At 37.8% G+C, this 27,873-nt stretch overlaps 1 protein-coding gene and 1 pseudogene across 3 annotated transcripts in view; one reads left to right on the top strand and one right to left on the bottom strand.

Annotated features, from left to right (window-relative positions):
* Positions 1 to 27,873, top strand: part of PCDH11X (protocadherin 11 X-linked) — a 475,627-nt gene that overhangs the window by 240,688 nt on the left and 207,066 nt on the right. The gene's annotated exons all lie outside the window — the stretch shown is intronic.
* LOC144307635 (importin subunit alpha-1 pseudogene) lies at positions 17,229 to 19,180 on the bottom strand (annotated as a pseudogene).

The following is a 27,873-nucleotide window of genomic DNA, read 5'->3' as shown; positions in this document are numbered from 1 at the left end:
TCTTTTCTGTTCCATTGATCTATGTGTCTGTTTTTGTGCCAGTACCACACTGTCTTGATCATCACAGCTTTGTAGTACTACCTGAAATATGGCATTGTGATGCCTCCAGCTCTGTTTTTTTTTTTTTTCAGTATTCCCCTGGCTATTCAGGGTCTTTTCTGATTCCACACATATCTTAGGATTATTTTGTCCAACCCTTTGAAGAAAGTTCATGGTATTTTGATAGGGATTGCATTTAATGTGTAAATTGCCCTGGGTAGCATTGACATTTTCACAATATTAATTCTTCCAACCCATGAGCATGGAATATTTTTCCATGTCTTTGTGTCTTCCTCAATTTATTTCAGAAGCATTTTAAACTTTTTAGGGTATAGATCCTTTACCTCTTTGGTTAGGTTTATTCCTTTATTCCTAGGTATCTTATGCTTTTGGGTGAATTGTAAATGGGATCGGCTCCTTAATTTCTATTTTATCAGTTTCATTGTTAGTGCAGAGCTGGTTTGGTGGTCACATATTCTTTCAGTTTTTGGGTATCTTGGAAGCTCTTTATATCCCCTTCTCTTCTGAATAAGAGCCTTGCTGGATAACGTATTCTTGCTGCATGTTATTCTCATTTAGGACCCTGAATATATCCTGCCAGCACTTTTTGTCCTGCCAGGTGTCTGTGGAGATGTCTGCTGTTAATCTAATATTTCTCCCTGTATAAGTTAGGAATCTCTGGTCTCTCAATGCTTTAAGGATTTTCTCTTTATCTTTTGAATTTGCAAATTTCACTATTAAATGTGGAGGTGTTGAACGGTTTTTATTTATTTTGGAGGAGAACCTCTCTATCTCCTGGATCTGAATGCAAAGTTTCCCTTCCCAAAGTAGGGAAGTTCTCAGCTATGATTTGTTCAAATATGCTTTTTGGCCCTCTGTTCCTCTCAGCGTTCTCTGGAACCCCAATTAAATGTAGATTTTTCCTTCTGAGGCTGCCATTTATTTCCCTTGACCTTTCCTCATGGTCTTTTAATTGTTTTTATCTTTTTCCTCACCTACCTCCTTGCCATCAACCTGTCTTCTATGTCACTCATTCTTCCACCTCATTAACTCTCGTCCTTAGGACCTCCAGTTTGGATTGCATCTCATTTAATTGATTTTTAACTTTGGCTTGATTAGATCTAAATTCTGCAGTCATGAAGTCTCTTGAAACCTTTATGCTTTTTTCCAGAGCCACCAGTAGCTTTATAATTGTGCTTCTGTATTGGCTTTCAGACATCAAATTGTAATCCAAATTCTGTAACTGTGGGAGAGAGTACTGTTCCTGTTTCTTTCTTTTGTGGTGAGTTCTTCTTTCTAGTCATTTTGCTCAGTGCAGAGTGGCTGTATGAGTGGGCTGAGTCAAGAATATCAACTACAACCTAAGTACAATTCACCCTAGATGGTTCTGACGAGGTCAGAGACCAGAAATTGAAAATAAAGATCAGAAAAAATAAAACAAAATGACCACTAAAGTGCAAAACAAATTTTAAAACAAAGTAGTCAATAATAAAAGGCCAGGAATCCCAAGGAAGCAGAAAAAAAAGACCAAAAAAAAAGGGGGGGGGAAGAAGAACAAGAAAAAATTTAAAAATAGAAAAAAAGGGGGGTACTGGCAGATCGTGGTGGTGACAAAGTTGTAGTGGCAGGAGAATGTAGTCTACCTGAGCGGTCTTAGAGGGTGATCCTCTTGGTTCTGTGTATATTGAGTTCTGTATGTTAGAAGATGCTCAGTCCCAAATTTATATAAACCAAAAATGCTTGTAGAGTGCCCCAATTTTGGCCACCAAAACATAAATGATATAAAAGAGGGGGGCAGAATGGGATTGAAGCAAGAGTATTATCTCACTGAATGAACCAGTCTGGTATATCACTTGGTTCTGGGTGCATGCTGGTTATTTTTTAGATGGTAGTAACTTCTGCCGTTATAGAACAAAATGAGGCAGAGAGATAAAAATAAACGAAAACAAACAAACAAAAAAACATATCTCGTGTATCTCCCAAAATTAAGTTGAGCATGTTGAAGGGAGCCTAGAAATGGAAAATATATCTAAGACATGTAATTGTAGGAAAATGAAAGTCAAAAAGGAAGAAACTTAAAAATGAAGAGGTAGTAAAATATTGTAGTTAGTGAGGGAAAAGAGAGAAATATTGGAAATTTTTAGTCTGATACTGGAAAAAGTGGGAAAAAGGAGGGGTATCTTCTAGTTGTATATACTGTAAATCCTTCGACTTCCCCTGGAGCTTTCCAGCGCTGCTTGGTCAAGAACTTGCTCTTCCCCTGTTCTTCCAGCTGGTCTTCTGGGGGAGGGGTCTGTTGTGCCGTTTCTCAGGTGTGTGTACCTGGCAGAGATGCCCCGCCCCCTGCTGGGTGCCAGGCTCAGTGGGAGCTGTTTCTCCTGTTAGGCCTCTGTTCCCTGGAGGCCCACCTCTCCCAGGCACATGGTGAATCAAGGAGGAACAATGGTGGCAGCCAGGTTTTCATCCCTGGAGTCAGTTCCCCACTAGTAACTACCACAGTCTTCCAGTCCGCACTGGCCTTAATGCTCCCAGGCCGGTGTAGGTGCGCTGATCTGCACAGCTTTGGGGCGCCCGGTGGCAGGAAAGTCCTCGCTGTCCTGTGCCCTCCCTGCTTTTGCCTGTCCCAGGGGGAGTGCAGGATTGTGGGCTTTTCCGCTCAGCGCCTTGGGATCCGGGGCCCTGTGTTTCTGGAATGGCACGCCGGGGGTGTGCGGCTCCTGAAGGCAACAGGGCACAGACCCTTCTGTCTGGAGCCGCCTGCCTAACCAACTGGCTTTTCCCAGATTCCCCGCCGGGTGTGCTCCAGCCCTTCACCGAGACCGGTTCACGTTTTGTGTTGTGCTTTCCCCTGGGTGCACTTCCACTGTTAGTGACTCCGAGAAACTGGAGGCTTCACTGCTCTCCTGTGATTCTGCCTGATTTCCTTGCTAAGCACTTTTTTGTCCGGGAAGAATCTTGTCCAGATTTTTAAATTTTCCACTTCTCTTGGGCTAGGCTTTCCTGTCTCTGAGGCGTGCGTCACCTGGTTTAGCCTGGCTCCTTGTGGTGCTCTCCCCCACTTGATTCTTTTTTGTTTTATTTTTGTCCACCTTCCTACCTTGCTAGAAGTGAAAATCCCTCTCTCTAGCATTCTGCCTTATCTCTCTTTAAATCTCAGGTCGGATTAGTAAGTGTTCAGAATAATTTGAATGTTATCCACCTAAGTTGGTGGGGCCAGGTGAGTTGAGGTCCCCCTACTCCTCCACCATCTTGCCCCGCCTCCAAGTTATTTGCTTTCATAAACATTCAAGTTACCATCATTACTGAAAATTGGATTTGAAATCCATTTTAACTTTGTGCTTTTGAGAGTCAATTGCATTGTAAAGCTTCAGTGAGCATTTCAGATTCTTTTTTTAAGATTTTATTTATTTATTCATGAGAGACACAGAGAGAGGGAGAGAGAGGCAGAGACACAGGCAGAGGGAGAAGCAGGCTCACACAGGGAACCCAACATGGGACTCGATCCTGAGTCTCCAGGATCATGCCCTGGGCTGAAGGCGGCGCTAAACCACTGGGCCACTGGGGCTGCCCCAGCATTTCAGATTCTACAAATAGCATTTGCTTTCAGACTATTTTGTACTGTCTTTCAGGGTTAGGGGTTAGGGTCAATTTCAGTGAAGAAAAAAAAAATCACTGTCTATTCCTAGCATCCTATAACCCCCTCCTATTTTTCATTTTGAAGCCAAAATATTATTTTCCCATCATTGGATATATGTAACCACTTTGATTCTCTGTAAAATGAATATTTTGCAGAGTCCAAAACATAAAAACAACTACTTTCAATTCCAGATGAGCACTGAAATCCATAATTTTAGACCTGGAGTGAATATTCATACAACATACGAGATTGCTTTTCTATTGGGTCCACTTGTAAATAGCCTCTTATACTTAAATCATACTTGCACCTATAATAAGTAATCTAAATATAATGTGCTCTAGGCTTTAATTCCTAAACGTTGTCTCAAAATAAGTGAAAATCAAGGCATTTGTGGAAAATAAAAATGTATTCATCTTTTTTTAAATGTATTCATCTTAAACAGGCTTTGCTTACATAGGCATTTTTTTTCCAAGCCATTGTTGGACTAGAAGCAACCAAATGACAGCAAGTCTTAAGAGTGACAATAAGGTTCTCTCTAAGTATTGGATCAAAAACATTCCATCTATTATTGAAATAAGCCAAACTTGTGTTTTCCAAACTGTGAAAATCACACTTAAAAATGAGTAACAGAAACCATTTACTAGGGACATTGTGTTGAAAAGTTTCTTTAAATGTACCTTTGCTGATTATTCTGAAGCTTCACAATGAGATCATTTATTTCTCACTAGTATCTTATAAATGTTTAGATGGGTAGATAGATAAAACACTGAGTGTAAGAGTGTGTTTATTAAACATTCAAATAAATGTTTATTATTTGATAGTTAATATCTAATTTCTATATTTAATATCATTATGTTTCATTTTAATAGACCTATCCTTGTACAGTGAGTAGCATAAAAATAAGACTAGAATCTTCATATAAGCCAATATTGGTGATATTAGCAAAGCTATGTTGTGATTAGGAAATTAACTAATGAGCTATATTTCAAATGCTTGTAGGTGACACTTGTCATAAGACTACAACCACAGAATTTATCTTAGTGATTTTGCTGTGTTCATTATATTACAATTATAATGAAACTGTCATCTAAATATTTCACAATTATACGATTGATTGTTATAAGAAAAATAATTTAATTTACCCTTATTTTATCTATCACATGCAAGGAAAGCCCATTTTCTAATTAAATCTGTCAAAAACATGCACACACAAAATTATTTGGAAACAAAGTTGTCTTCAAGGTCATATTAAGATTGAATCTTGAGATATTTGGAATATTTAGTTGTAATGCTAAAATAGTTAACATTTATTAAAACAAACCATAAGTACCTCATAATTCTTAAAATAAAAATGTAAAAAAGTTATTTATTAAGATTGATTTATTTATTTTAGAGAAAGAGAGAGAGAGCAGGGGGACAGGCAGGGAGGATAGAGAATCCCAAGTAGATTCCCCACTCAGCATGGAGTCTGATGGGAGCCTTGATTCCAGGATCCTGAGATCATGACCTGAGCTAACAAAGAGTCAGACGCTTAACTGATTGAGCCACCAAGGTGCACCAAAAAGATTATTTATATACAAGAAAAATATATCCAATCCCTTTAATTTATAAATGATTAATTGTACACATTATCTCAAACTTGTAAATATCAAAACCTAATTGTTGACAATATATGAAAACTTTTCATTTGAACTCAGGAATATATTTCCAATATGTTTTTCATTAGGATCTTTCTTGGTTCAGCTATAAATTCATTGACTTTTACCATGTGTACTATAGTTAAAACTATCTGCTGTATATTAAATTCATTCAAACTTTTCAAATTTTACAAACATTAGTATACTTACGAGATACATGATGCATGAACAATTTCATTAATGTACTTATCTTTTTACAGCTGTCTCTTCTAATAAAATTACAAGCCAATTCATTTTTGGCAGTGTTCATTGTAAGTTGTTTTAAGAAAATAGAGAGTTTGAGACCTCAGTGCAACTCTACCAAATAATTCACTCTTGTGGATTCATTTCTTACAATGCTATCTTTTAGGTTTTTTTTTTTTTTTTTTTTTTTACAAGGGAGGCTGATGGGCTCAAAATATTTGATATCTTGCCCCAGGTGACTGTAGTTTTCTCCAAAAATAAATGAGATGTGAAGATATTCTTTAGCCCTTGCACAAATAATGAGTTTGCTCTTATTTAAACTGTCCATATTTCGCAGTGCATAGAACCATCTGTGATTATCTTTAAATGGCTGAAAAAAAAGGCTAGGTATATGTGGAACGCTGAAGTTGCATCTGTGGGCAGGATGATGCAATTTCTACATTTTGTCTTTTAAGGTAAGAAATTTGCCTTTGTTCACCAGGAAGGTCTCACTGTGCTCTTCAAGATCCCAATGCCTTATATGATTTTCTGAACTCCTGATGAATTCCTTAAGTTCTTTATGAAGGACTTTACCCTGTGCCTTGCTCATAGTAAATAATATATAAACTTGAGTTCTTTTTCCCTTTGGAAAATTAATAGACTTCTTACGGCTTCAGTCATTAGATTTTCAGAGAAATACTACCTTGTTCTTGTTACATCACTGAAAGAAATACTGACATCTATAGGTTGTTCATTCAACAAACTATTGGATGTTCTTCTTGCATTCATTGTTCTCAGTCCTGGAGATACAGAACTGAATAAGACAAATTTCCAGTTAGAGTGAAGTTTGTAATCATTCCAGTGAGAAAGACGTGAAAACTTGAAGATCTAACACCATGTGAGTTAATTGTGTAATAGAGATATTGATTGCTATAAGAGCCTACCCCATAATAGAGCAAGAAGTAAGTAAATCTGTCTGAGTGGTTGGATTCCTAGAGATTAATTGATGTAACCGATCTTGATTCCAGAGAGATCATCTTAAAGTTTTCTTAAGGTGTCAAGTATGTTTTTTTTATTTTTTATTTTTTATTGGTGTTCAATTTACTAACATACAGAATAACACCCAGTGCCCGTCACCCATTCACTCCCACCCCCCGCCCTCCTCCCCTTCTACCACCCCTAGTTCGTTTCCCAGAGTTAGCTAGTTATCAAGTATGGTTAAATGTAAAAAGCGTAGTTTACTATGGGAAATAATTAATGAATGTATCTATATCCATCATTTATGGTATTTATTGGGTTCTAGGCACTATACTAAAGAATGTAGGTATAATGAAGTTTGCATAAAAACTGTTCTTAATTGAAAAGCCTATATTCACACAAAGAAGGCATGATTTAAATTTCTCAGACCTTTATTCAAATTACATCACTTTTTCAAATAAAAGAATAAACCAGGTTGCCAATATTTTCACATTGAAGCTTTTTATTCAAGTAACTATCATAATTAAACTTATATGAATTTCTCACTTCTGAATTAGATAAAGTTAGTAAATTACCTTCTACTGTTTTAAAGGATTTAGACTCTATAGTTAAACCAAGTTGGGATGACAGAGTGGAATATGAAGCTATGGAGTACTTCCACAATATTACTTTAAAAAATGGAAATTTAGGCATGGAAACAAAAATATGTGTATTAAAAAAAATAACTACAAGCACTTTCAAGTTGAGAATCTGTTGTTAATTTTCTCTACCATAACCAAATTCATGAGATTTCACATAAATAAAATTAGGTTTTTTAACCAAATATTGGAAGCATACCACCACATATACTATTATTCTTCTTCCTTGAATTATTGTTCAAGACCCCATTGTACTGGTCTTCAAGTAGTTTAGAAGTATAGAAACACAAAAGCATGTGAAATGCTCATAAATAACTCACAGTGAATCAGGTCAAATTGTTAAGTTTGTATTACTACCAGTTTCTCTGCAATATAAATGGCTGGGCCATATTGGTTGATGTCCTGTAGCCCAGGTTTTACTGCTGACTTTTAGTGTCTGGTTTTCCTTCTCTCTACTCATAATCACTAGTGGGATGATAAAAGCTACAAATTTGAATTTCTTTATCTTGATAAGAAATTAAAAATAAACTGAATAAAAATATTTGAAGACAATTAATCTCTTTATCTTATCTCATTATTGAATTATTTCTATCTCACACTCTTTAGTAGCTAATCTTAAACATTTTCCAAGATAAAAAAACTGGCTAATTGTAAGAGTCAGTGTTTCATTTAATAAAAATCAGGATGAAGATTTTGTTTGCTAAAGCTGGTTTGCCTCCCCAAATTAGGGAAGTTCTCAGCTATGATTTATTCAAATACACTTGCTGGTCCTCTGTCCGTTTCAGCGTCCTCTGGAACCCCAGTTAAATGCAGATTTTTCCTTCTGAGGCTGTCATTTATTTCCCTTAACCTTTCCTCATTTAATTGTTTTTCTTTTTTTTCCTAAGTTTCCTTCCTTTCCATCATCTTGTCTTCTATGTCACTCACTTGTTCTTCTACCTTGTTAACCCTCGTCGTTAGGACCTCCAGTTTGGATTACATCTCATTTAACTGATTTTGAATTTCGGCCTGAGTAGATCTAAATTCTGCAGTCATGAAGTCTCTTGATTCCTTTATGCTTTTTTCCAGAGCCATCAGTAGCTTTATAATTGTGCTTCTGAATTGGCTTTCTGACATTGAATTGTAATCCAAATTCTGTAACTCTGTGGGAGAGAGTACAGGTTTCCCTATAGGGAAACCTGTAGGTTTCCAGGATGATTTGAAATTTGAAAGATTCTTTCTTTTGTGGTGAGTACTTCCTTGTAGTCATTTTGCTCAATGCAGAGTGGCTAAAAACAAGTTGTAACATAAAAAGGAAGGAAAAAGGGGGAAAAGGGGGGGGGGAACAAACAAAAACCAAAAAAACCAAGGAGAGGTATCCTCTGATTCTATATACTATAAGTCCCTTGACTTCCCCTGGAGCTTTCCAGCACTGCTTGGTCAACTACTTGCTCTTCCCCTGTCCTTCTAGCTGGTCTTCTGGGGGAGAGGCCTGCTGTGCTGATTCTCAGGTGTGTGCACCTGGGGGTGCTGTGCTGCCCCCTGCCAGGTGCACAGTTCAGTGGGAGCTGTTTATCCTGTGAGTCCCCTGCTCCCTGGTGGCCCTGCTCAGTCCCAGGCACAAGGTGACACCAGGAGGGACAACAACAGTGGGGGTGGCCAGCTCTCTATCCCTGGAGTCAGTTCCAGCAGTAACTACTGCAGCTCCCAGTCTGCAGCGGCCTGGATGCTCCGGGGGCGGGGGATGCTGATCTGCACAGCTTGGGGCCGCCCGGTGGCAGGAGCGTCCTTGCTGTCCTGTGTCCTCCTGTCCTCCGCCTGTCCCAAGGGGAGCGCCGGATCCTGGACTGTGTCCCTAGGCACCCTGGGTTCCGGGGCCAGCGCCGCTGAAATCCCGCTTCCAGGCCGCACAGCCCCCTCCACATGGAGCCGCCACCTGAGCCGCCGACTGAGATTCTCCCGGACTGCGGGAGGTTCCAGCTCTTTAGGGAGCTCGGCCTTCGGTGTGTGGTGTGCTCTCCCCCGGGGCACAGTTCCTCTGTTAGTGTCCCCGGGAACCGGAGGGCATCCCTGCCCCTCCTGGGATCCTGCCCCAGTTCTCTGTGAGCGCCTTTCCATCCAGGAAGATTGGTAAAGTTACTGCTTCTCAGGGGCTGGGCTCTCCTGTCCTGGGGGCACTCGCGGCCCCACCTTAGCCCAGTTCTTCCCAGGGCCCCTCCCCCTTGGATGCTTATTTATTTATTTATTTATTTATTTATTTATTTATTTATTTTTCAGGCTTCCTACCTTGATAGCACAAACTCTTCTCACTGTAGCATTCCAGCTGTTCTCTCTTTAAATCTCAGGCCAAATTTGTAGGTTTCCAGGATGATTTGAAATTTATCTAGGTAAGTTGGTGGGGACAGGTGACTTGGGGATCCTGCTCTTCTGCCATCTTGCCCCACCTCCACTGAAGCTGGTTTGGAGCTAAAAACTTTTGTTTGAAATCCAATAACTGAGGGAGGGAAGATGGCGACCGTGGCGGCTGGCGGCCTGGTAGGAGAGGGGCATGACATCAGCCTGGCAGCCCTGCAGTGCCACGACCCCTATATCAACCGCATTGTGTACTGGCCAGCCAGGTGGCTCTGTACACTTTTGGCCATTGGGCAAAAGAGTGGGAAAAGACTGATGTAGAAGGAACCTTATTTATTTACACAAGGTCAGCTTCTCCAAAGCATGGATTCACCATTATGAATAGGTTGAGCATGGAAAACAGGACAGAACCCATTACTAAAGCCCTAGATTTCCAGCTCCAAGACTCTTTCCTTCTCTACAGAAATGCCAGATTGTCCATTTATGGGATTTGGTTTTATGATAAAGAAGAATGCCAAAGAATTGCAGAGCTTATGAAAAACCTAACTCAATATGAACAGTTCAAAGCCTATCAGGGAGCTGGAGCAGGAAACTCCCCAATGATCCTCAATTCAGGAGAGGGCAAGGAAGTAGACATCTTATGAATGCTCACCAAGGCCAAAGATGAATACACCAAGCAGGCTAAAGAAGACCATTTGTTTTAAGTGGGTGAAAAGGTAGCCTAAGAAATCAGCAGCCTTCCTATATGCAAAGAGTATCCAATCAGAAAGTTTCCTAGAAGACACCATTTATAGTAGCAGCTATTAATATAACATTCTTTGGAATAAAATGAACAAGAAATGAGCAAAACCTCTAGACTTGAACAAATGGAAAAGTATGTATGTCCTGATTTTCCTTCCCTTCCCCAGTGTTCATCTGTTTTCTTAAATTTCACATATGAGTAGAAATCATAGGGTATTTGTCTTTCTCTGACTGACTTATTTCACTTAGCATGATACACTCTAGTTCCACCCACTTTGTAAGTTTTCTTAAACTTACTAATTTTCAGACAATAAAAGGGAAGAGGGGAGAAAGGCAGGCATAAAACAAATGGCACCAAGGAAGCAATCAGAAAACTCCTGAATGAAGTGGGACATGCTAAAGGACAACTGGCCAAGTTTCTCCAGGATGCCTTTGACTTAATGGTTGACTTACCCTTGATTGGTAGACTGTGAGCAACTTGGGCACAGAGAACACCCTGTATTCATCTTCATAAGCCTAGTTGTCTTCTATGTTCCTGGCACATATGTGCTGAATAAATGGTTGTTGATTGAAAAAAAAAAGAAATCCAATAACTGTCCCATTATAAATATGTAAAAGATAGAGTTCAGACAGTCCATTTTGAGATGGTTTTGCATCAAAGCCAGTTGGAAGACCAAGATGTAAGATTGGATTCATTTTGGAAATTTGTTCTGCCTTATTGAAGGCTATGTAGAATAGAATTTAACACAAATAACTTGAACATTAATGATATAAATCTATAATGTTCTACTACTTTAAAAATCAACTGAAAGCATTTAAAAATTCAGACTTCCTTTCAGATTTTTTTTTTTTTTTGAGAGAGAGAGAGAGAGAGTGCAAGTGGTGGAGGGATTGTGTGGGGAGGGATAGGGAAAGAAAGAGAGGAAGAGAGAGAGTATTAAACAGGCTACACCCTCAGCACAGAGCCTGATACAGGGCTTGATCTCAGAAACCTGAGATCATGTCCTGAGTCAAAAACAAGAGTCAGATGGTAAATTGACTGAGCTACGCAGGTGTCCCAAAGAATATAGTTCTACCTCACTATTTAGGAGCATAGGTAAAATTATAGAGAAGAGTGGGGAAAAAGAAATATTTTTTAAATCTGTGGTGACACTTTAAATTCTGTTTCAGAATCACTTGTATTGAATTTGGAATTATGAAACATATGTGAAATATTTTATATAAGGCTATATCTCTAGGTAAAATCCTTCATGTAATAATATACTTTGTCTTTAGGGGAAAAAAGGAATCACATTAAATACTATTTTTAATGCTATCAAAATAGTTTTGAGTTATCTGCTGGATCTTGTAAATCTATAATTTTAAAAATCCATTGTTTATGCCTTTAACAGTCTCACTTTTATTTTTTATTTTATTTGACTCTTAAAACAGTTTTATTGTCTCTTATATTTTGTCATTTTTTAAATTTGTTTTTAGTGAAGTTCAATTTGCAAAAATATAGTATACCATGCAGTCTCATCCCAACAAGTACCCTCCTCATTGCTGGTCACCCAGTTACATCAACACCCCGCCCACCTGCCATTCCACTACCCTTTGTTCATTTCCTAGAGTTAGGACTCTCTTGTGGTTTATCCCCCTCTCTAATTTTTCTCACTCATTTTCCCTCCTTTCTATTATAATCCCTTTTACCATTTTTTATAGTCCCCATATGAGTGAAACCATATGATATTGTCCTTCTCCAAATGACTTACTTCACTCAGTATAATACCCTTCAGTTCTATCCACGTCAAAGCAAATGGTGGGTATTCATCCTTTCTGAGGGCTGAGTAATATTTCGTGATATATATATATATAATCTCACATCTTCTTTATACATTCATCTGTTGAAGGACATCATGGCTCCTTCCACAGTTTGGCTATTGTGGACATTGCTGCTATGAACATTGGGGTGCAGGTGTCCTACCATTTCACTACATCTATATCTTTGGGGGTAAATATCCAGCAGTGCAATTGCTGGGTCATACGGTAGCTCTATTTTTTAAGTCCTTGAGAAACCTCCACATTGTTTTCCATAGTGGCTGCACCAGTTTGCATTCCCACCAACAGTGCAAGAGGGTTCCCCTTTCTCCACATCCTCTGTGACATTTGTTTTTTCCTGTCTTGTTAATTTTCACCATTCTCACTGGTGTGAGGTGGCATCTCATTATGGTTTTAATTTGTATTTCCCTAATGGCAAGTGGTGCAGAATATTTTTTCATGGACTTGTTGGTCATGTGTATGTCTTTGGTGAAATTTCTGTTCATGTCTTCTGCCCCTTTCATGATAGGATTTTTGGTTTATTGGGTGTTGAGTTTAATAAGTTCTTTATAGATCTTGGATACTAGCACTGTATCTGATATGTCATTTAAAATATCTTCTCCCATTCTGTAGGTTGTCTTTGAGTTTTGTTGACTGTTTCTTTTGCTGTACAAAAGCTGTATATCTTGATGAAGTCCCAATAGTTCAGTTTTGATTTGTTTCCCTTGCCTTCATAGATGTATCTTACAAGAAGTTACTGTGGCCAAGTTCAAAAAGGTTGCTGCTTGTGTTCTCTAGGATTTTGATGGATTCTTGTCTCACATTTAAATCTTTCAACCATTTTTTAAAATTTTGTGTATAGTGTAAGAGAATGATGTAGTTTCATTCTTCTGTATATAGTTGTCCATTTTTCCCAACACCATTTATTAGAGAGACGGTCTTTTTTCCAGTGAATATTCTTTCCTGCTTTGTCAATTATTAGTTGACCATGTTTAACCTGGAGATAAATCCTACTTGGTCATGGTGAATAATCTTCTTAATGTATTATTGGATCACACTGGCTAGTATCTTGTTGAGAATTTTTCCATCTGCATTCATCAGGGATATTAGTCTATAGTTCTCCTTTTTGGTGGGGTCTTTGGTTTTGGAATCAAGGTAATGCTGGCCTCATAAAATGAGTTTGGAAGTATTCCCTCCCTTTCTATCCATTGAAACAGTTTAGTAGAATAAGTATTATTTCTTCTTTATATGTCTGATAGAATGAATTCCACTGGGAAGCCATTTGGACCTGGACTTTTGTGTTTTGGGAGGTGTTTGATGACAGCTTCAATTTCCTTGCTGGTTATTGGCCTGTTCAGGCTTTCTATTTCTTCCTGTTCCAGTTTTGGTAATTTGTGTTTTTCCAGAAATGCATCTATTTCTTCTAGATTACCTAACCTATTGACGTATAGCTATTCATAATACATTTTTAAAAATCATTTGTATTTCCCTGGTATTGTTTGTGATCTCTCCTCTTTCATTAATTATTTTGTTAATTTGATTCCTTTTTCTTTTTCATAAGGCTGGCTAGGGGTTTATCTATCTTATTAATTCTTTCAAGGAACCATCTCCTGGTTTTGTTGATCTGTTCTACAGTTCTTCTAGTGCATATTTCATTGAGTTCTGCTTGAATCTCTTATCTCTCCTTTTCTATTTGGTGTAGGTTTTACTTGCTGTTCTTTCTCCAATTCCTTTAGGTGCAAGGTCATCTTGTGTATTTGAGATTTTCTCAATTTTTTGAGGGAGGTTTGTATTGTGATGTACTTCCTTCTTAGCACGGCTTTTGCTGTATCCCAAAGATTTTGAATGGTTGTATCTTCATTGTCATTAGTTTCCATGAATCTGTTTAATTCTTCTCTAATTTCCTGGTTGACCCATTCATCTTTTAGTAGGATGCTCTTTAAACCCCACGTGTTTGAGTTTCTTCCAAATTTCTTCTTGTGATTGAGTTCTAGTTTCAAAGCATTGTGGTCTGAAAATATGCAGGGGACAATCCTAATCTTTGGTAGTGGTTGAGACCTGATTTGTGATCCAGTATATGGTCTATTCTAGAAAAAGAATTCTATGCGCTCTTGAGAAGAATGTGTATTCAATTGTGTTCAGATGGAATCTTCTGTATATATCTCTGAAATCCATTTGGTCCAGTGTATCATTTAAGGACCTTGTTTCTTTGGTGACATTCTGCCTGGATCTGTCATTTGCTGGAAGTACCATGTTGAAGTCTCCTACTATTAGTGTATTATTATCAAAGTATGTCTTTACTTTGGTTATTAATTGATTGATATACTTGGCATCTCCCACACTGAGGGCATAACATTCATAATTGTTAGGTCTTGTTGGATAGGGCCTTTAAGTATGATATAGTGTCCCTCTTTATCTCTTAGTACAATCTTTGTTATGAATTTTAATTTATATGATGTGAGGATTGTTACCACAGTTTTCTTTTTGAGGACCATTTGAATGGTAACTGGTTCTCTAACCTTTCATTTTCAGGCTGGAGGTTTCCTTAGGTCTAAAATGAGTCTCTTGTAGAGAGCAGATAGATGGGTCTTGCTTTTTTATCCAGTCTAAAACCCTGCATCTTTTGATTGGATCATTTAGCCCATTCACGTTCAGAGTAACTATTGAAAGGTATGAATTTAGTGTCATCCTTGTACCTATTCAGTCCCTGTTTTTGTGGATTGTTTCCTCAGACTTCCTCTTTCTTTTACAGAGTCCCCCTTAATATTTCTTACAGAGCTGGTTTGGTGGTCACATATTCTTTCAGTTTCTGCCTATCTTGGAAGCTCCTTATCTCTCCTTCTATTCTGAGTAAGAGCCTTGCTGGATAAAGTATTCTTGGCTGCATGTTCTTCTCATTTTGTACCCTGAATATATCATTGCAGCCCTTTCTGGCCTGCCAGATCTCTGGGAATAGGTTTGCTGTTAATTTGATATTTCTCCCCATATAGTTTAGGCATCTCTTGTTTCACCCAGCTTTAAGAATTTTCTCTTTATCTTTGAAATTTGGAATTTTCTCTATTAAATGCTGAGGTGTTCAATAGTTTTTCTTAATTTTGGGGTGGTGGCCCTTTCTATCTCTTGGATCAGATTAGGGAAGTACTCAGCTATATTTTGTACAAATATACTTTGTGGTCCTCTCTCTTTCAGTCTCTTCTGGGATCCCAATTAGACATATACTCTTCCTTCTCAAGCTATCATTTATTTCCCTAAACCTTTCTTCATGGGCTCTTAATTGTTTTTGTCCTTTTTCCTCAGCTTCCTTCCCTACCATCAACATGTCTTCTATGTCACTCACTCTTCTCTTTCACTTCATTATCCTATCATTTAGAGCATCCAGTTTGGATTGTATCTCATTTAATTGATGATTAATTAACTCTGTGGCAGAGAGTACACTCCCTCTGGTTCTTTCTTTTGAGGCGAATTCTTTCTTCTAGTCATTTTGTCCAGTGCAGAGTGGGTATATGACTGGACTGAGTCAAAAATACCAACTACGACCTATGTAAAATATACCATAGATGATTTCAAAATGGTTAGCAATCAGAAAATAAAGAAAAAGAAGAACAGAACAAAATAAAACAAAAGGACCACTAAAGTAAAAAACAAAATTTAAACCAAAGTAGTAGAAATAAAACACCAAGAACCAAAGACAAAGAAGAAAAGGAAAAAGAGAAAAAAAAATAAAACAAAGTGGAGAAAGAAGGGAAAAACAAGGAGAGGGTGATGGAGGTGATGAAGAAGTGGCAGTGGAGAGAGAATGTAGTCTACCTGAGGGGTCCTAGAGGTTGATCTTCTTGGTTCTGAGTATATTTTTTTTCTGTATGTTAGAAGAAGCCCAATCCCAAATTTATATAAACCAGCAATACTTAATAGGAAGCCACAACATTGACCATGAAAGCATAAACAAGACCAAAGAGGGGGACAGAATGGGAAGGAAGAGAGAATATAATCTCACAGAATGAACCAACATGGTGTTCTACTTTCTTCTGGGTGTATGTTGGTCATGTTTTAGAAGGTACTGACTTCCACCATTGTAAAACAAAACAAGGCACAAAAAACAAAAATCTGTACCTCATATATCTACCAAAACTAAATTGAATATGCTGAAGGGAATCCATAAGTGAAAAATATATCTAAGTCATGCATTTGTAGAAATATAAAAGTCAAAAAGTAGAAAAAAAAACCCTTAATAATGAGGAGCTGGTAATATATTGTAGTTAAGGTAGGAAAAAAGAAAAAATATTGAAAATATTTAGTTGATACAAAAATGAGTCATAATGGAAAAAGAAAAAGAAAAAAAAAGAAAAGAGAAGAAAAGAAAAATGAAAACAAAAGAAAACAAAAAAGGACCCTCTAGTTCTATATTTTCTCTCAGTCCTGGAGCTTTCTTGCACTTCTTGATCACTAAATTTGCTCTTCCCTTGTTCTTCCAGCTGGTCTTCTGAGGGAGGAGTCTTCTGTGCTGATTCTCAGGTTTCTTTTCTGGGGTGGAGATACCCACCCCTTGCCAGGTGCAGGGCTCAGTGTGAGCTTTTTATCTTGTGAGGCCTTTGTTCCCTAGAGTCCCTGCCTCTTCCAACACAAGGTAAAACTAAGAGGAAAAACAACAATGGCGGTGGCCAGATTTCCAGCTGTGGAGTCCAGCTCTCTGTGAGTAACTAACCACTGTCTCCCGGTCTACACTGGCCTAGATGCTCCCAGGGGTGGGCGAGGCTGTGCTGATCTGCACAGTTTGCAGGATGCCCAGCAGCAGGAGTGTTCTCACTGTTCTGTTCCCTCCCTGTTTATGCCTGTTCCATGGGGCATGGAGGATTATTGCCTTTGTCTGTGCCACTGGACCTGCACTCCTGGGGAACACCTCTCCTGAAGGGAATCGGGCACAGCCACCTCTATCTGAAGCCAGGCTCTAGGGTAAAGGGAGTTCCAGAGCCAACCCGCCTAACTGATTGGCTTCTCCCACATGCCTTGGAGGGCTGTGGCTCTGGAGCCCTTTACTGAGATTGAACTGCGGTTTGTGGTGGGCTTTCCCCCAGGTATCCCTCTTCTTTTAGTGACTCCAGGAATGTTGAAGCTTCACTGACCCTCATGTGAATCTGTCTGATTTCCCTGCTAAGCACTTTTCTGTCAGTGAAAACTCTGGCATGGATTTTTTTTTTTTAAAGAAAAAGGTGGAATTTAATCTTTATTTACAGGACACTGTAAGATGGAAGATTCCACATAGAAATAAGCAACCCACTGAGAGGAGGAGCTTCATACAGTTTGTACAGTTCAGAACTGGTCAAGTATAGTTTCGTTGTAAAAAGTGCTACAATAACAAAACACATTTAAAAAGAGTTCTTAGTAGAGAAACAGTAAGACAAACTTCTACCAAACAGTACACAACAAACAACTTTCTGTCTCAGCTGTACAATCTAAAAGTTAAAGGTCCCAGGAGTGCCATCCTGAACTTGGAATGTATAGCCTTCAGAGGTAGTTTCGGGCACAACATTCTGATCTTCCTCTTCCTCTACAGAGAAATACTTCTCAATCAAGTTTAATGAAGCTTTGTACACAGACTCATTTTCATAGTTTTGTAGAGCTTCAATTTTGTCCAAACCCCCACATTCTTCAATCATTATACTAAGTTTCTCAGTTTCACCTAGTTTCTCAGCAGCCTGAAAGATGTTTGAAATGGCATCTAGAATAACCAGAATAATTTTAGTATCTTTTGCAGTTAAGAGGTTCATCAATGGTTCTATTATGCCACAATGAACGAGGTATACAATCTGTTCAACTGTTCCACCACTTGTATAGTTGGTCACAGCCCATACAGCTTCCTTTTGTGTCTTAAAGTCTGCCTTAGAGAGAACACCAACGAGGAATGGGACTAATCCATGATTCACAACTTGCCGTATCTGGTCCTGGCGACCAGCTGTGATGTTTGACATTGTCCATGTAGCTTCCTTCTGAATATTAGTTTTGGGGTTCGTTAGCAGGCTGGGAAAGACAGCAAGTGTTCCTGCATCTATTACAACCTGAGTCTGTTCATCTGTCCCAGTGGCAATATTTCCTATGGCTCTTAGTGCAGGAGTCACAATGGGTAATTCAGTAGCTCCTAAAAGCTTCACAAGTTGGGGCACAACTCCTGTTTTCACAACCATTTCAATCCGTTCATTTGGACCATCAGTAAGGTAGGAAATGGCCCAGCAGGTATCTGCTAATACTTCTGGATCATCATGATGCAGGAGACGAACTAAGGTAGGAAGAATCTGCTCAACAGCATCTAACGGGGGTGCTGGATTCTTGTCGCGACAAAGGTTTGAGAGTGTCCAAGTAAGGTTACATAAGTAACCACATGCTAAAGATGACATATCAGGAACTGCAAGGAGAGCCAACAGTGGGTCAACTGCACCATACTTGATAACCAAGTCTCGAAACACTGAACCATCACCTGCAATGTTTCCTAGAGCCCATACAGCTTGTTCACTGATGTGGACATGGGAAGATGCCAACAGAGAAATGAATGCTGGGATAGCACCTCCATCGACCACAGCCTTGGTCTGTTCTGATGTCCCAGAAGCAATGTTAGTGAGGCCCCAAGCAGATTCAAACTGAATAGGACTACAATCAGTTCTGCCCAAGAAGGACACAAATTTTGGAATCAAACCAGCCCGGATTATGTTGTCCATGCGGGGCTGTTTTTCCCTAGAAAGTAGTTTCCTAGCAGCTTGAGTAGCTTGGAGCTGGCTTTCCAAATTGTTGCTATTTATGCCTTTGACAATGTCACCAACAGACCAATTTACAGTGCCCTGGTTGTTCCGGTTTTCCTGCAGTGGAGAGGTAGTGTCATCAGGAAATGAGCTTACATTTCTCCTTTTCAGCATCTGGTCATCCTTCTTCGCTTTCCTCAGCTCCACATTAACTTCTATTCGGCGCCGCCTCATTTCCGTACTGTCTTTCCCCTTGTTCTTGAATCTGTTAAGGCGGGCAGCTGGTGAATTAGCATTCTCGTTGGCGGACGTGGTTATGAGACAAAGGGAGAAAGCTCCACGGCCGGCTCAGGCTTCCACGGGAGGCGGTGCGGGGCGCGCAGGCTGCGGGTCAGCTGCCCTCAAAACGTCCACCGCGGATCAGCCGAGAGACGGTGTTGGCATGGATTTTTAAAGTTCAAGTTTCTCCAGGGCTGGGCTTTCCTGCCCGGGAGGAGGCTCTTGCCACTCTGCTTTAACCTGGCTACTCATGGTTCTCCTCCACTTTATTCTTTTTTATTTTTACTTTTCTCCTTCCTACCATGTTAGAAGCAAAAACTTTTCTCTCTGTAACATTCCAGCTGCTCTATCTTTAAATCTCAAGTTGAATTCTTAGATGTTCAGGGTGTTTTGAAATATTTCTAGGTAAGTTTGTGGGGCCAGGTGAGTTGAGGACTCCTACTCTTCCACCATTTTGCCTCTCCCTCTCAGCAATTGCATTTTTAAATGTTTTTTTAATCAAGAAAAATAATGAATGTTTTTTAAGATAGAATTTTTAATGAAGAAACTAATGCCTCCAAATATAATATCTAACTAAATAGTATTCAATACGTTTTATTTTTCGGACATTCAATTATGCATTATGCATAAAGTAAGTTGGATCTTGTTGAGTCAGAACAATGTAGATATAATTGACTGTTTAAGGACTTAGTTACATGAGAAAGGTTTACATTGTGTATTCTACCTCTACATCAGATCATAAATTCCTTGAATGCTAGTTACATGACTGTTTTTTTTTTTTTTGTCCCTAACCTACAAGTTGTTTGGGTCCACACATTTTAGCACAATATTCTGTGCATAGAGGATACTCAGTAAATGAATAATTTCTTAGTTGCAGAATGAAGTTAAGAAATGTCTGGTGATCATATCCATATGGCCTTTTGCTCCTGACTTTAGAAACAAATTTTAGGTGGGAGAACCTGGGTGACTCAGTTGGTCAAGCATTCAACTCTTGATTTTGGTTTAGGTCACTCTCTCAGGGTCCTAAGATTGAGCCTTGTGTTGGTCTCTGCACTGAGCATGGAGTCTACTTAAGATTCTCTCTCTCCCTCTGCCCTTTCACCCCTGTGCTCGATCTCTCTTTAAAATAAATAAACACATAATAAGTAAAAAATAAAAATTAGAAAAGAAGCAAATTGAAGTTATATAATTAAAGATGAGACAGTAAGAAGCAAGACAGCACTATAATTTCTATTTTTATAAACCAATTAACAACATGGCTATTATATTATTTTGTCAAGGACATATAACATGTCAAGGCATATAGAGAAGCATAATTTGTATCTTTTTTTCTCAGTCTCAGTTCTCTCTTATAATAGGTTGCCATTCTCTTCCACCTTATGTGTGGAGTATAGATTATATCAAAAGAAATTTATTTGTAGTGCTAACTACTTACAAAATAAAATCATATTCTTTACATTTTCTACAATTGTACTATATAATTGTATTGTGGTAATGTTATTGATCATAACTTCTATATATTTTATAAATATGTCACCAGGGCAAAGAAAACTAATGACACTTGATGTGGAAATAAAATGAATGTATTTGTCAAGAACATTGAAATTTTAAGAATCTCTTGTATTATCTCTCAACATCAAAGTTTATATAATATACTCAATTTTGAATAAGAAATGAAAAAGAGCATTAATGACAGAAGTAATAACGGCAAAGAATACTGAAATTAATAATGTTAAATGGAAATAAAAGAATAAAATAATGGGTATAAATCTGGGAAGAGAATCCAGGAACATAACAGAGTGCTATCTACTATTCTCTTCAGGAAGTAGGAGTAGGACAAATTCTGCCCACATATTGTTCTCAATGTATATAATGTAGGGATAAAAATGAGTGACCTTTATCTTCTCTTTTATGTTGTTATTCCTTTTCCACTCTCTTTCCTTTGATTTTTCCATATGTCTCTGCATATTTAGTAGTCTGTTCCACTTAGTTTGATTTTTGAGCTCTTTCAAGGGCAAGGAGTTTATACATCTTATTAACCAAACAGTAGGAAATATGAAGGTAAACTTACATAATTTTATTGGTAAAAAACCTAAAACAGAAATAAACAAATCTGTTCAGTTTGGTGCATGATTTTCCTATTGTATTTAGCTACTTGCTTTTTAGTAACATGACCAAAATCAACTATAGACACTATCACATATGGACAAAGCACATGGACATAATACCAGAATTCACTTTGAGTTGGATCCAGGGAAACTAACTATGTAGTCCTTTCACAAACAACTTCTTACCGGCTTGAAAGCAATAGATTTGGAGGGATTACAAAGAGAAAAACACAGAAAAAATCACTTGGGATATGAAGCTTTATACCCTTTCTTCCAGTATCCCCAACTATGCAATGCAAATATCTCAATACACACGATCAGAATATTGGATGTCTTAATATTTTTACACAATTGAATGTCTATTTAAAGAATATTTAAAGCCCCAAATCTTCTCTTTGCCTCAGCTCAGTGGATTTCTACCATGTCTATTTTTATGCCAGCAGAAGTCTGGGATTTCATTTTCAGGAGAGGTCTCAGAACTGTAGGGTATCAGGCACATATCTTTACCCTAACTCTAAACCTAGCTTTACCCCTAACCCATAAAACCTAGCCTGTAACCGTAACCCTAACACTAACCCTAAACATAACCTTCTGGAGAGGTCTTTGAAATGCAGGATACCACACACATACTCTCAGCCTCAGCCTCCTCCTAACACCAATTTTAATCGTAAATAAATGTTTTAATTGATGCCTCAAAGAGATTTTATTAAACTCAGGATTTTGTCAGTTTATTATTTTTAATTTGAAGTATAGTAATCTCTGAAGAAGAAATATAAAAATAGAATTGCTTTATAAAATAAGTTCATAGTCAATAAATATTTATCTTCTTCCTCACATTATAGAAATTCAACAAGTAATTTCTGTCGTCTGCATCTGTTCTTTGGAGTTATTCTGCAACTCATAAAAATAAATTCATTCATTATTTTTCCCACAATAAGTGGGCACAGTAGATGTGGTATTGAGAGTTAATTAATCATTCCTGAGCATATGTCAGAATAACATCAAAGGTTCGGTATCTGTATTTTTTTCCTGATAAAATGACTAACTTATCATGTGTGAATAACATGTCAAAAATTCCTAAAATATGAAACTCAAGAACAAAATACAAAAAACCCCTTCTTCAAAATAAAATAATATTTGAAAAGCAAATATTAATGAGCTTCTTCCATGTATGTTAAAAACTACCAGTGCTTTATTGGCACTGAATCTATCAACTGATATGACAGATTCAAGATTAAGTTCTTTTTTTTAAGATTTTATTTATTCATGAGAGACACACAGAGAGAGGCAGGGACATAGGCAGAGAGAGAAGCAGGCTCCCTGCAGTGAGCCTGATGTAGGACTTGATCCCAGGACCCAAGGTTCATGACCTGAGCCAAAGGCAGAGGCTCAAACACTGAGTGACCCAGGCATCTCCAAGATTAAGTTCTTATACCTTCTATTGACATTTTGAAGCAGGCCATTTTTGTTGTGAGAGAGGAAAAGAAAAGGTCATAGATATCTTATCAGTCATATTTTCATATAAGACAGAAATGTCTGTTTAATGTCAGTGAACAACTCAGGTGGGGATTCATGGGTTATCTGTTGGAGCAAAGCATCTCTATCTCATTTTACATGTAAAGGTTTATTACCCTTTAAAATTTGCAATAATAAAATAGTTTATTAGATGGATTCTCCAAAAAAGATACATTATGTAACTTTCCAATCTTCCTCCTCCTCCCATAATGTCAATATGATCTTCAAAGATCCAAGAAGCAATAGTTTATCTGACTGTCTTCAGAAAAAGTAAAACTTTGAATTAAAAATTTTATGACTTACACATAGAATTATATGTTAAAGTGAAAACATAAGCATATATGGTAGACTACAATCAACATTTAATAATAAATGCTTATGTATCTTGACTTCTTACAAAACAAGAACAATGATCCAAACAAATTCAATGGGATTTACTTACTTGATGTTCAAAAATTCATTTTAGTCAAGGAGCCCTTAGTAGTCCACCCTTATGGTGGCAGTCATAGATATTTAGTTATTATATGCGTAGACAATGGTTTTAATTCACTGTTGTTTCCGTTTTTAAGATGTCTGTTTCTATATGTATTCAAACCATAGAGAAGATGATCTAGAGCATATTCTTCCCCTGTAAAATGTTTTTTATAGCATCCATTAAGATATTATTCTTCCTAATTGGATTCGTGCTAGTTTTATGTTAATGAGGGATAAAAAGGAATGTTTTATTAAATCACTTTGAAAGTATTAACTTGAAATATCTACTTCTAATACATGTCTTTTGTGCTAAAATCTTTTTTATCTTTAGATATTTTAAAAATTCTCTTTTACATTTTTAATATAAGTATATATTGAATTACAGCCAAACTGCGTTATAAAAGATATATATATATATATATATATATATATATATATTTTTTTTTTTTTTTTTAGTTATTTGGATATGTGACTATATGTGTGTGTGTGTGTGTGTGCTCAAGCTCAGCCATCAACCCTTTTACTGCTAGTGATAAATGTCAAATTAATCAAAGATCATATAAATCACTTATTCATAGACAAGTAATCCATTCAGTAATTTAATTGTAGAACATTAGATGTCATTATACATTCACATAGTTTGACTTAATGAAATGTTTCATGTTAAACATGACATTAATAGTTAATAAATAGTTAATAATAAAGAAGAGGTTCTTTTTCCCCTTCAGATGCCTTTACAGTCTTCTAATGCAATAAAAAATTTTGATAGAGTGAAAATAAAATGGTATGGAAAAAATAAAGAGCATTTGAAATCAGTCTAAAATATGAGAGGCATCTTGTTAGAAATGGATTCCCTATGTACATCTGTATTAAGGAAAGCAGCTGACCCTCAGGAACACTCTTAAACCATTTACATTTATGTTTTATACCCAGGTTTATAATACCTGGTTTGTGTCACAATATATTTTCTATTGCTTGCAACTGAGGATGCTGGACTTCTAGATATCATGAGATCAAATCCACATCCTCCTTTATGAATTCATAGATCCTTATTTATTTTATAATCTGCTTTTGTGCAATGTGTATATTCTTATATAAGTAAAGTCCTTTATAATTTATGTTCATTATCTATATTGTAGTAGATGTGTAGCAGTTTTCACATAAATACTTGAATCTTTAATCTATTTGCAAATCCAAGATTATATTTTTTCTTATTTTCTTCAAGAGACATCATTTTGGGGCTTAATGCTATCCTTGAAGCCAAATATTATACTAGGTTGTAGTCATAGAGATCACATGAAACAGAAAAAGACATTATACATCTGAGCAAGAGAGAGATTTAAAAAGAGAACAATGGCTGAGGTCAGTCAGAGCCATGAGCTTTCTTGTTAGGGTAATTTATAGCATCCATTCTCTTCCACCACATTCTTATATTTGTTCATTTGCGCAATACTCTCACCTGGATTTCTCAACTCAAAGAGGTTGTATAAATAATTGGAAAAGTCCTGTCTTTTTACCTCTGACAACCTCTGCTGGCAAAGCTGTTGGCTACCAGTGATTCAGCTCTGGCTTGTTCACAAATTCAAAAGGAAACTAAAACAATATACAACACTAAATATGAAATATTTTGAGCCAAGGTTTGTGCTAAACTGGTACATAGCAGAAGTATGATTCTAATTCTGACCTATTTGACTTCACAAATCCAGGAACTCAATCGATATTTTGTATTACTTTTCAGTAACTTTCAAAAATATGAGTTTAGGGATTAAGACTATTCATCTATGAGGTGTTTTAATTCAGAGAAATCAAGTACACCAAATGATAATGGACAAATAAAGTATGAGACACTAATCATAGACAGCATTATTGACTTCTTGACAATACTCAAAATTTCCTGTAGAGTTGCTTTCCTAAAGTGAATCATTCATTCTGAAAAGATCTCTAAGCATCTGACATATGGGGATTAATGAATGCATAATTGCAGGTCAGTGCATGTGGGTATAGGTGGTAAAATCTCACAGATATAGCTCATAGAATTTTAAATATGGTAACATTTTGCCTAAACTTTTATGGAATGAAGATTAATATATACATTTAGATGATTTTTTAAGATTTTATTTATTTATTCATGAGAGAGAGAGAGAGAGAGAGAGGCAGAGACACAGGCAGAGGGAGAAGCAGGCTCCATGCAGGGAACCCAATGCGAGACTTGATCCTGGGTCCCCAGGATCAGGCCCTGGGCCAAAGGCAGCGCTAAACTGCTGAGCTACCCGGGCTGCCTTTTTTTTTTTAAAGATTTTATTCATTTAGATGATTAAAGCCATTGTGTACTTATGTATTAGTCTTTAGCTAAAATATATAGCCTAAATAATGACAGTTTCTTGTTCGTATATTTAAAATTTTAAATTGTGATAAAAGATATAATTCTTTTTGTTGTTTTATATATCTAACAAGTCATGCTTAACTTTGGGGAATATAATAGGAAATCTAAGGCAAATTAAAAAAAAATTCGAAATGGTCATTTAAAAAAATGTACCTCCTGCTTGAAGTTCATGTATTTACCTAAAAGTAAAAAATTTTGGAATATATATATACTGATCTCAGGGATTCTAGACTTGCCCTCTTTAGTCATTTCTCAATAAACCCTCCAAAACCATCTTATAAAGACAAAGTCAAATTACATCACTCTTCTGCTCACAAACCACCAATTGTTTCCCATTCTTCTCCAAGAAAGTTAGAATATTTGATCAGGACCTACAAGGCCCTCTACAATTTGCCCCTCTCTCTTTCCATTTTTTTTAACCTGCTTTTCTACTACTTTCTACTGATCTCTTTCAGGTCCAGCTACACTAAGTCACTTACTATTCTTAAAACAAGCACACCACAGGACACCTGGGTGGCTCAGTGGTTGAGTGCCTGCCTTTGGCTAAGGAAGTGATCCTGGGGTCCTGGGATTGAGTCCCACATTGGGGTCCCTGCAAGGAGTCTGCTTCTCCCTCTGCCTATATCTTTGCCTCTCTTTCTGTGTCTCTCATGAATATATAAATAAAATCTTTAAAAAAATAAGCACACCACAATTTCAGGGTTTTTCTTCATTGTATTCACTCTCCCCAGAATGTTTTGCACCAGATAAATGCATAGCTATATCTGTGGTAGTTAAATTAACAGAACTCCAAAAATGTTTTTGTCCTAATCTCTGCAACCTGTAAATATGTTATTATTGTACATGGCCAAATGAACTTTGCAGATGTGAATAAGGCAATGAAGCTTAAAATGGGAAATTACCCTGGATTAACTGGACAAGCTCAATAACATTGCAGGAATTCTTAAAAGCAGAGAGCCTTTTCTTGCTGCCCTCAGGAGATGCAAAGGTGAAAGTTCAGAAATATTATTGGGTTTGAAGATGGGAAGAGAAGCCATGAGCGAAGGAATTCAGGAAGCCTCTAAGCAAAGGAAAAACAGAGAGAGAGAGAGAGAGATAAACCAAGAAACACTCTTTTTTTTTTTAAATTATAGAGAACAAACTGATGATTATCAGAAGATGGTGTGTGGGGGGGATGTGTTAAATAGGTGATGGGGCCTTTCTGCCCCTGGATGCCACGAGTAAGCATCGTTAAAGTCTCCCGTCCCACTGCCATCATGTCTAACTAAGTCAGAGTCTCCCAAAGAGCCCGAGCAGCTGCGGAGGCTCTTCATAGGAGGTTTGAGCTTCGAAACAACCGATGAGAGTCTGAGGAGCCATTTTGAGCAATGGGGGACGCTTACGGACTGTGTGGTAATGAGAGACCCCAACACCAAGCGCTCCAGAGGCTTTGGGTTCCACCGTGGAGGAGGTGGACGCGGCCATGAACGCTCGTTGCACAAGGTGGACGGAAGAGTCGTGGAACCAGAGGGCTGTCTCCCGAGAAGATTCTCAAAGACCCGGTGCCCACTTAACTGTGAAAAAGATTTTTGTTGGTGGCATTAAAGAAGACTGAAGAACATCATCTAAGATTATTTTGAACAGTATGGGAAAATTGAAGTGATTGAGATCATGACTGACCGAGGCAAAAAGAGAGGTTTTGCTTTTGTGACCTTTGATGACCATGACTCTGTAGACAAGATTGTCATTCAAAAACACCATACTGTGAATGGCCACAACTGTGAAGTAAGGAAAGCCCTATCGAAGCAAGAGATGGCTAGTGCTTCATCCAGCCAAAGAGGCCGAAGTGGTTCTGGAAACTTTGGTGGTGGTCGTGGAGGTGGTTTTGGTGGGAATGACAACTTTGGTCGTGAGGGAACTTCAGTGGTCGAGGTGGCTTCTGTGGCAGTCGAGGTGGTGGTGGATACCGTGGCAGTGGGGATGGTTATAACGGATTTGGTAATGACGGAAGCAACTTTGGAGGTGGCGGAAGCTATAACGATTTTGGCAATTACAACAATCAATCCTCAAATTTTGGATCCATGAAAGGAGGAAATTTTGGAGGCAGAAACTCTGGCCCCTATGGTGGTGGAGGCCAATACTTTGCCAAACCACGAAACCAAGGTGGCTATGGTGGTTCCAGCAGCAGCAGCAGCTATGGCAGTGGCAGAAGGTTTTAATTACTGCCAGGAAACAAAGCTTAGCAGGAGAGGAGAGCCAGAAAAGTGACAGGGAAGTTCCAGGTTACAACAGATTTGTGAACTCAGCCAAGCACAGTGGTGGCAGGGCCTAGCTGCTACAAAGAAGACATGATTTAGACAATACTCATGTGTATGGGCAAAAACACG

This window comes from Canis aureus, chromosome X, assembly GCF_053574225.1.
Source record: "Canis aureus isolate CA01 chromosome X, VMU_Caureus_v.1.0, whole genome shotgun sequence".
Classification (NCBI taxonomy): Eukaryota; Metazoa; Chordata; class Mammalia; order Carnivora; family Canidae; genus Canis; species Canis aureus.
This window is presented reverse-complemented; position numbering and strand designations above follow the sequence as displayed.